The following is an 11,297-nucleotide window of genomic DNA, read 5'->3' on the forward strand; positions in this document are numbered from 1 at the left end:
TTGGTGCAAGTGTTTCCCAGCGACTCTCAAAGGAATCGCACAACAATGGTTCGGCAACCTGCCGACTGGTTGTGTAAATAACTTCAAGACGCTTGCTTACTTATTCACCTCCAACTTCGCCATGAACATCCCTGCGAAGAAGACGACCCTTGATTTAGGAACAATTCAGCAGGGCGAGAAGGAGGGGCTTCGTTCTTACATCAGGCGGTTTAACCTGATGAGAATACAGATTCAAGGGTTACCGGATGAAGTAGCCTATACTGACTTTTTCAGAGGTCTCAAAGACGGGTCGACCTTCAAATTTGATTTGATCCAAAAGAGGGTGGCGACTCTTCAAGAGGCCTTGATTGAAGCGGAAGCCTATATACAGGCGACTGATCTTTGTAGTACGGTAAAACAGTCAGACGGGAGAAGGTCCGACAAAAGAGAAGGACGACAGAAACAGTCGTCAAACAAAGACGAGAAGAGAAAAGAGGTCTGGGCGGCTGATTTATCCATACTCCCCAAAGTATGCGTTTAACAAGGATAGCCAATTTATCCTAAAGGAAATCAAGGGACGGATCTCAATTGACAAGCCGGTCCCCATGAAGGGTTCTGCAAACAACCGGAACCAAGAAAAATTCTGTGATTATCATGAAGATGTTGGTCATCACACCAATGAATGCATCAGTCTCATGCGGTATCTGGACCGCCTGGCTGAGCAAGGTGATCTTGACACTTATGTCAAGAAATCTACGAGGAACACTTCCTCGAAAAAGCAGTCAGCCAAAAAGAATCAACAGGCCGACAGCTCCGATACAGATGATGCAGTCGTCTACACCATTGCAGGCGGCTTCTCAGGAGGCGGCCCCACTATTAGGGGCAACAAAGACAATATCAGACGGTTAGATGTAAATTCCGTTCACCAAGAACGACCCTCCAAATATTCATTTCCTGAGATTGTCATCACTGAAGAAGATCTAGGAGGGGTAAGAGGGCCGCATGACGACCCTATCGTTATTGAATGTAAAGTGGCCAACTAGAGAGTTGGCCGAATCCTCATAGATACCGGAAGCTCCTCAGATCTCATCAGTAGCAAATGTCTGTCGAAACTAAAATATCAGATTGATTGCATACATCCGGCATCCCACCCTTTAGTAGGGTTTGGAGGAGGAGTCGTCCACCCAGTGGGACGAGTAGATTTACCCATCCGCCTGGGCGAAAAAGGGGAAGGACGAAACGTGGTAGTCCGGTTCCTGGTAGTAGAAGAACTCTCGGCCTACAACATGATTCTGGGACGACCAACCCTGAATAATTCCAAGGCTGTTATAATCCCATCTCTTATGTTGCTCAAGTTTGAGAGGGATAATGGAACAGTCAGGTCCCTAAGGGGAGATCAGAGGATGGCCCGAGAGTGCTATCTCTCGGATGTCAAGCCCACTGTTATGGCCAGTGGGTCGAGCGGTGGAAAAATAGACCTTGACAATGTCAAGGAGAGTGCGCCTGTTCAAGAAGCAGGCGGCAAGAAGAGAAAGGCATCACAAACAGGGGCCGCAAGAAAAGACAGAAAATAGCAATCATTGGCAGAGGAGCGGTTGGATGAATTCCGCCCTCAGCCAGCTGGTGAGCATACGGACCTGATCTTAGATGACTCGCGTCCTGACAGAACAATCAAGGTTGGGACGACTGCTCTAAGGGACCTGGGTGATGACTTGCACAAACTATTGAAAGAATACAAGGACATCTTTGCATTCGAAGTCCATGAAATGCCAGGCATTAGTCCTGATCTGGCGGTACATAAACTGGCCGTGGATTCGAAAAAGAAACCGGTACGGCAGAAGAAGCGGAACCATGGCGAAGAAATAAGTCAGGCGGCAGCCGCCGAAGTTAAAAAATTACTTGATGCAGGGTTCATTCGGCAATGTTACTTCCCAGACTGGGTTGCAAATGTGGTGCTTGTTAAAAAGCCGAATGGCACCTGGCGAATGTGTGTAGACTACACATACTTAAACAAGGCGTGCCCCAAAGACAGTTACCCTCTGCCTAAAATTGATAACCTGGTCGACTCAACAGCCGGCCATGCTTTTATGAGCTTTATGAACGCCTACTCTGGTTCCCATCAAATTCCTTTATGGAAGAAAGATCAGGAGAAGACGGCCTTCGTCACTGATCAGGGGTTATACTGTTACACGGTCATGTCGTTTGGTCTTAAGAATGCCCCGGCCACTTTCTAGCGAATGATAAACACTGTGTTCTTTGATCAGATTGGGAGAAATGTCGAGGCATATATTGATGATATGATTGTCAAGTCTAAACTTCAGAAAGATCACCTGTCGGACCTCCGAGAAACTTTCGCCACACTCAGGCGGCACCATGTCATGCTCAATCCCAGGAAATGTTTCTTTGGAGTTGAGTCTGGGAAATTTCTCGGATTCCTTATCAATCAGAGAAATAAAGGCGAACCTTGAGAAGGTGCAGGCGGTCATCGACATGCAGTCGCCTCGTACCATCCGAGAGGTTCAGAAGTTAACAGGTTGTCTGGCGGCCTTGGGAAGATTTCTAAGCCGATCAGGCGACAAATGCCTATACTTTTTCCAGGCAATTAAGAAAAAGGCAAGGTTTGAATGGGGGCCGGATGCTGAGGCGGCCTTCCAGAAATTGAAAGTTCACTTGCATTCCTTGCCGAGGCTGGTCAGCCCTTTGTCCAAAGAAGTACTCTACATGTACCTGGCCGTCTCGGATCATGCGTTAAGCGTTGTTCCCCTTGCTGAAAGAGACGGTTGTCAGCTCCCGGTCTACTTTGTCAGTCACGTACTGAAAAATGCCGAGTTGAGGTATCCCTTAGTGGAGAAATTTGGTCTTGCACTCTTCATGGCTGTTAAAAAATTGAAGCCCTACTTTTTGGCACATGCAGTCGTCGTGTATACAGACCAACCTATCAAGCGGCCACTGACCATCATGGAGTCGTCAGGCCGAATGATCAAATGGGCCATAGAAATACAGAGCCTCGAAGTTACCTTCGAGCCTAGAAAAGCAGTGAAGGGGCAAGCCTTTGCTGACTTTATTGTTGAGATGACTCGTCCTCCTGACTCTCAAGTTCCAGACCAAGTCTGGAAGGTATATGTGGATGGAAGCTCTACTTCAAATGGTTGTGGAGCAGGCGTCATATGTCAGTCGCCAGAGGGCGACAGGTACGAGTATGCTCTACGCTTCAGTTTTCATGCCTCAAACAATGAGGCAGAATATGAAGCTTTACTAGCCGGAATCCGCATGTGCAAGGCGGCAGGGGCAAGAAAAATAGACGCCTGTTCCGATTCACAATTGATAGTGAGTCAGTACAATGGCGAATACGAAGCAACCCATCCGTCCATGATCAAGTATTTACAGGCGGTCCGACAAGCAGTCGGCTCCCTTGAGGATTTCCATCTAACCCAAGTGCCGAGATCAGAAAACAACCAGGCGGATGCACTTTCAAAATTAGCATCATCCGCCTCCTGTGATACTCCTCGAACTGTTTTTTGGGAAGTAATGGAGAAGAGAAGCATCGAGGAAGACCCTATTGGAATCCTAGACAGAAGCTCAACCTAGATGGATCCAATCAGGGCATATCTGACAAACGGTACCCTGCCGGATGATCATCAACAGGCGGCAGCACTGAAAAAACGAGCAACCAGTTTTGAAATAATAAAGGGAGAACTTCACAAAAGGGGGTACCTTCAACCCTTCTTAAAGTGTGTTACTCCAGAAAAGGGACGAGAGATACTAGACGATCTTCACTCTGGTTACTGTGCTTCCCATATAGGCGGTAGGACGCTTGCTCAACGGGCAAGGCGGCATGGCTACTTTTGGCCTACTTTAGAAGCAGATGCAATGGAGATGGTGAAAAAATGTGACAAGTGCCAAAGGTTTGGCAAGCTAATTCACCGTCCGGCTACTGACCTCACTACCATTCATATCCCACTACCGTTTGCTAAGTGGGGCATGGATATTCTAGGTCCATTTACGTCTGCTACAGGCGGAAGGAGGTACATACTTGTTGCCGTCGACTACTTCACTAAATGGGTAGAGGCGGAGGCTGTAAAGGGAATCAAGACGAAGGATGTAATTTCATTCATTTGGAAAAATGTCATCACTCGGTTCGGGGTTCCCATGTCTATGGTTTTTGATAATGGTCCCCAATTTAAGACGCCTGTTCTCAAAAGCTGGTTGGGTGACCAAGGAATTGCACACTACTTTGCATCTGTCGGCCGTCCACAAGCAAACGGCCAGGTAGAAGCCTTTAATCAAATCATCTCAGACGGTCTCAAGAAAAAGATTGAACGAGCAGGCGGCCTATGGGCGGATGAATTACCACATGTTCTCTGGGCCATTAGGAAGACTCAAAAAGGGGCGACTGGAGAAACTCCATTCCTCCTAACTTATGGTGCGGAAGCTGTTCTTCCAATAGAACACTACGAGCCGACTCTTCGAGTAATGCTATATGACGAAGAGGAAAACTGGGAAGCCATGCGCCTGGCATTAGACTCACTTCCTGAAAGGAGGGGCAATGTTGTCTTGCGCCATGAAATTTACCGCCTGAGAATGACTAGATCATACAACAAAAAAGTACACAGGCGTCCACTCAAAGTGGGGGACTTTGTACTTAGAAAAATGGAAGCAGTTGGAAGGGCTAATGAGTCTGGCAAACTAACTCCCAACTGGGAAGGACCCTACCGAATCTGTGAAGAGGTCAGGGACGATACCTACTGTCTGGAAACACCAGACGGCCAACCGTTGCCTCGAACTTGGAATGCAGATAATCTTAAGAAATATTTCTTTTGAATGATATAAATAGTCAAGGGCTACTTAATAAAAGTTTGCATACTTAATATTCAATTTTGTACTAAGAGGGGCACGACTACTAACAAACAGTCGGCTACTCTCCATACTCAGTTTTCATTTTTACTTAAGAGGGGCATGCCTACTGACAAACAGTCGGCTACTCTGCATGTTTAATTTTTATTCTTACTTAAGAGGGGCAGGCCACCTATACATTTACAGTCGCCTACTCTCCATTGAGTATTTCACTTTATCATCAGAGGGGCATGCCGTCTGTACCTTTACAGTCGGCTACTCTCCATTGATTATTTTACTCTATCTTCAAAGCATGTCGTATGTACCTTTACAGTCGGCTACTCTCCATTGAGTATTTTACTCTATCTTCAGAGGGGCATGCCGCCTGTACCTTTACAGTCGGCTACTCTCCATTGAATATTTTACTCTATCACCATAGGGGCATGCCGTCTGGATATATAGTCGGCTACTCTCCATAGAAGAGGGCCGACTGGTTCCAAAGCACACAGCCACCCCCCTTATACTTAGCTAAAAATGATCAGGGTCTAGCCGACCCTGTGCCTAAACAGGCGGCTACCCTCCTCTTACTTAGCACCTACGTTCACCAAGAACTAACCAAGGCCACAAGCCGAATGATCAGTCCAGGCGCCAAGCCAACTGATCCAATCTTTAAACTAATACGACATGTCCCAACATCATAGCAGGCGTCCGGCGGCATCCCTCCGGATGAAATTCGTCGCAGAGAGCAGCTCCCTTTTGGGTGGAACATTGCTCTATAAACTAATTACACGGCACCTATACGACTGTCCCCAAGGGCAACCACGTAGCCTTTTTTGAGACAAGGATAACTCTATCACTAACCAAACCAGTGGTAGCAGTTGACATCTGAGTCAGATGACCGCCTGTATTACTTGGGATAAATGCAGGGGGTACCTCTTGAGTTAATAGCCAACAAACATTGGCGAATCAAAAGGTTCAGCCGGCCTCCGCCGCCTGGTACCTTTACTACTCAAGCAGGAGTGACGGCGACTGAGTAACACCAAAGTTAACTCATAGTCACTCTCTCAAACTTAGTATGGAGCCTAAAAGGTATGAGTCGTCCGCCTGTTTTTAGCAAACAGGGGCTCTCAACCACTACTCTTGCTAGGTTAACAACCTATGAGTTAAAAGCCAACAAACATTGGCGAATAAAGGGGAACAACCGGTACCCACCGCTTGATACCTCTACTACTCAGTTACTTGGTCACTCCTTAAAAATTTAGTATGAAACTAAAAAGGTGTTCATACAGCACCTGTTCACACTAGATTAAATATGGCGGGGAACAGTCGACCTAGACGGCCTAAAGTCTCTAGCCTAAAAGCATGACATGTAGGAAACCACTTTCCTACTTGGTTAATTTTACAAATGACAGGACCGCCTGCCTAAAGGGGATCCAGTCTTTAAAATGTTTCGAATACCGATTGGATAAATGGCCGACTGATCGTCTAGCCTGGAAACAGACAACCAGTCGTCCAGGGGCATAGGCGGCGTGACTAACTATCCGTACCTGTCTGCAACTATCGGCCATGTAAAACAGTCGGTATAGTGTACAATTGGATATCAGAATATTCAATACTTAAACAAATTTGAAGCAAAACAAAAATATTCATTAAAAAGAAGCCGGTCATTAAAGACCGGCAAAATATTCAGAGACCCGGCCCCCTGGCCGGGTAAATACAAACAAACGGCACGCAGGCCGGGGAAAGAAGACATAAAGCTTATGAAGGGGGCAGATCTTCAATATTAGCAGCTGCCGCCTGGTCAGCACTCTTTTTGCTGGACTCGGCTTCAGCTGCATCCTTCTTTGATGTATTACCCCCAAGCGGCACAAGCGCCACCACCGGCTGCTCCTCCTCCTCCAGTGCCTCTTCCTCAGCAGCCGCCAGGATCTCTTGATTATATCTATTAGAACACTGGCGGTACGTTTTTTCCCAGGAGGCAAAGTCGGCATTGGGGAAGAGGCGGCTCCAAGTCATGCGCTGGATTTGAGCAGAGTCTTCCATCATCTCCCGGACCAGCTCTTTCTTTTCTTGCTCGGCCTTTTCCGAGAGCTCCTGAATAAGACTCTTCTCCTTGGTCACCAGGCGTACCTTTACGCTCGCCAAGGATTTCTCCAAGGTTTCGTATGAGGACATCTTTTGGCGAAGAGGTTCAGCTCGGCCTTGAGGTTGTTGATGGTCGCCTCCAGCTCGCTATTCCTCTTCTGGGCCGCCTCTAACTGAGCCCGGATAGCGGCGGTAGCCTGCGCCTGATAATAAAGAATATCAATGGTCAGAACTTCATTTTGGGCAATTTGAAACATTGTCTTATCACAGTCAGAGGCGGCCATAGCTTTTGCAGCCTTTACCTCTTTGTTCTTCCGGCCAAGCGGCTTGCGAAGGCCGTTCACTCGGAGCAGGGCCTAAGTAAAAAGGGGAACAGGCGTCAGTTTCCAAACAAAAAAGAAAACAGGCGTCCTGGAATTCAAATACTCAAAAATATGCTAAGTATACCTCAGCAAGGACCCCTGCAATCCCGTCTAGGTCAAGGGTGCCGACACCCCTGACCGCCTCCCTTTCAGCTGGAGGAACGGCTTTGATCATAGACTTGGCCACTTCGACCAAGTCAGGCTCCTGAGGGCCGGCTGCATCAAGCATAAACAAACGGATTAGACCTAGTAAAGGAGGGAGCAAGTCTAAAATTTACAAGGACAATTTCATACTTCTAGGTGGCCCAGCTGGAGTTTTAGAAGAAGTGGCCGGCTGTTTCTCAGCCGCCACATGTTTCCTGGAAGAACCAGGAGAGCTCGCAACAGTCGTCCTCCGGGCCTTGGGGTCCGGCTGTTGGGAAGAAGAAGCTCTTGGAGCGCCCGTCTAAAAAAGAATAAAAGAGTCAGTATATGCATAAACACAACTCCAAAAAGAGGGTGAAAGGTTCGAAGCCCACCAAGGGTGCCCCCTTGTTCGGGGATTCGGTTGAAGACTGTTGCATGATGGAGGCCCGCAACATGGCCGCCACAGTCTTGGAGGCGGTAATTTTGCTCATGGCGTCCGCTGCAAAAACAAATAACAAAGTCAATAAAAGTCATAACAAGAAATGCATGGAACAACAGAGTATTCGACAGGTCGGCTACCTCTTGAGCACCGACTGCTGAGGCCACAGGCGGCCAAAAAGTACTCGTCGTAGAGCCATTTGAAGCTCGGGACGCAGTGCAGGGGTACTTGCTCTCGTACCCCTGAAGTAGAGTTCACCTTCGACTCTACTTTGAAGAGTCCTTTATCTAGGATCTCTTTCTTAGCCTTGGGGGGAACAGGCGGCATGCTGCGGCCGCCTGCAAGAAGGGGCGGATTCCTGTTCCACCTGTTGAAGCGCTTGTTCAGCTCTGTGTCTGAACTCTCAATGATAAGGAAGGTGCTCCGCCAGTCCTTCCATTTGTTTGCTTTACCTCTCGTCATGAGGTAGCCCCTGTGGCTCGTCAATTGATACCAGCCGGTACCGCCTGCCTTAGGGGTCCGGCTGAGGTAGTTCATGTGGGCGAAAGCCTCGAAGTTCGGCTCCACCCCGTGCAGTTCGCACCCGGCCACATAGCCGAGTACATTGACCCAGGAGTTTAGGGCTAACTGCCATAACCCCAACTCATACCCATCCAAGATCCGCTGAACAGCCGGATGTAGTGGGAAGCGCATCCCAGCCTTGATGGCCGCCTCGTAGCAGCCAAAGCAGGCGCCATCTTAACTGGTACCAGCCGGCCAGACGACTGTGTCTTCTGGATCCGGCACGAACACTAAAAAGTCGGGGCCCATTGTGTGGTTTGCGATAAAGCTCTCCACTTTCTCTTGCATGGCCGTGATCCGGCCCCGAGGTACCGTGCAGTAGTAGGGGGTATTTTGCTCTCGGTGAGAGGCGGATGGCTCCGCCCAATCGTCCCCCTTCTCAACTGCGTGAGAAAGCCTCGCCTCTTGTAGGCGACTGTTTTTCTCTTCTGTGTCCAGAGAAGCATGGCCAGAAAAGCTGGACTCGGAATCGTCCTCTGACGAGTCCGAAGAGGACGACTTCTCCCCTCTCCCGGAGGGGCCCGCCTCCTCTCCTTTAAAAGGAGCAGGAGAGAATGTAGAATTGTCAACTGTAAAATTGGAAGGGGTCACTTTGACTCCTCCCTCAGAACTGTCGGCTTTCAAGCTGCTTTGTTTCACTTCCACATCTGGCGCCTGGTCAGATGTTTCACTAATCGGCACCCTGTGGGAGAAGCCGTCTGAGTTTGAGATCCTGGCAGTCTTTTTTGTTCTGGCCATCATGCTCTCCATAGATACAGATACAGTCGGACTTTGTATAAAGGGCAAAGATGGGTCCAGAAAAGGGCAGGCGGCACTCCTAGTCCTAGATTCAGCCGTCCCCGGTGACCGGCTGATCACTAACCTAGGTCGTGTCGTGTGCTTCCGTGGTGCCATTTCAAAAAGATAAAGTAAAGAGAAAATTAAGAGTAAGAGAACCGACGGTTACCTGAACGAGTGACGATTGATGAAGTTCTGAAAATCCTTTGCAGTCGGCTTGTCAGAGCAGGCGGTAGGTAGAAAGGGTCCAAAATGTCAGAGCAAGTTCAGGGGTCCGAATGTTCTCTCACAAAGTTTTCAAGTGTGAAAATGACCGAAGTCAACACTCCTTTATATAGGCGAAGTGAGAAGGCGAAGGGTCACTTCCAGAATTCAAAATTTTGGCGGGAGAATCTCTCGGCCTCTCGCCGAGTGACACCTGTAGCAGGCCGTCGCCTGTTATAGGGCGATACCTGTCACAGGTAACACGTGACTAGTCACGTGCCACCTATGAGGGGAAAATGATTAGGGGATTTTGCTCCCACCAATCGGAATGCGCCACGTGGGCCAATCAGGTCCTGCCAAGTGTCCCCCAGTTGGACATCTCAGGGCTTGCCACGTGGCACACGCTTATTCGTCCACCCTGGACTTATTATGTCATGACACGTGGCATACTCCATGCCTAATGGAGAAGCCGGTCACCTAGGCCCAACTTCCGAGGGAAGCCCAATCAGCCCAAGGTTAACCTAAACCTAGATTGGCACGTTTCCCGAGGTTATAAATACCTCCCTTAATCCTCATTAAGGGAGATTACGCGAACAACGCAGATTACACACATTAAACACTCTCACCTAGAGAGACCCAATCACTTTAATTTCCGCATTAATTACTCCTTAATCAAGTACTAACTTGACCGTCGGAGGCGGATCTCCAACCATCTGGAGCATCCGTTTGTTTTGCAGGTACAGGCGTCCGGTTCCAGTCTCGGAATTGTAACTCTCCCGCAGGACATCAGAAAACCCCGAAACACCTTCTTTCCTCCAATCCTTTGCACAAACAAGACAGTCTCCCTCCTTTTCTCTTCCCTTCTTTTTCTTTCCTTCTATCCAAACAAAATGTTAGACAAGGTGTATTTGATATCAAGCAGTATTAGGCCCTGTTCTTTTGAGTTTCTGGGCAGAGCATAGCAGGGCAGAGCAGAGCAGATTTCAGAATTATTATTGCATTATTATTATCGCATTATATTATCGCATTATTATCATTAATTATTACTATTATTATCATTAATTATTTAAATAGATTTAAACCCGTGCGATGTACGGGTTTTATTCATAATTAAACTTAACATTTAATATTTAATTGAAATAACCAAAAATATTAATACATAATATTACTATTTTTTTTTATACGATTAAGGTTCACACATATACAAACAAATTTTAAATCTTTTAAAGCAATTATGATCACCACTGTTCATCGCATTCAAGAATTTTGCGGTGTTCAAATTCTAAAATATGCTTAATTGCCTGCAAAAGTTTTACGTTTATTTGTGTGAAACATTAAATGATTTTATATAGGATTGAAAAACTAATGGATTTAAAGTGGCGATAAAGTTTATAAAATATGATAAATTTTATTAACGTAGAGCTTAATCTTTTAGCCGAATAAATAATAAATGATGAACATTTTTTTTTGTTGGAAAAAGAGAAAGGATATATTTTTAGTTTCAATGATTTGTATCTAATTCAAAACTGATATTTTTTATAATTCAACGCGATTTCATATTTTTTTATTAGTATTTTTTAAAAAAATATTTTATTATAATCACTTCTCATATTTCATTATTTTTTTACGTGAATATCATTTTTTAAAGTTTAATAGTATTTTTGTATATATACGAAATAAAATACATTGATTCTTTTCTCTTAGATAAAATTTTCAATTTTAAAAGATAATATTTATTTTTATAATAAATTTAAATCTTTAATTTTAATCCTACGTGGAGCTTTAAAATCTTAATCCTACGTGGCATAATCCTGTACGTAACGCTCTAAAAATACTAATCCTACATGGCGCTCTAATAATTTTTTAAAAAATTAAAATCCTACGTGGCTCTCTAAAATCTTGGGAAAAAAAACTCCCTTATATATATATAT

Source organism: Chenopodium quinoa, unplaced genomic scaffold, assembly GCF_001683475.1.
Source record: "Chenopodium quinoa cultivar QQ74 unplaced genomic scaffold, ASM168347v1, whole genome shotgun sequence".
Taxonomy (NCBI): domain Eukaryota; kingdom Viridiplantae; phylum Streptophyta; class Magnoliopsida; order Caryophyllales; family Amaranthaceae; genus Chenopodium; species Chenopodium quinoa.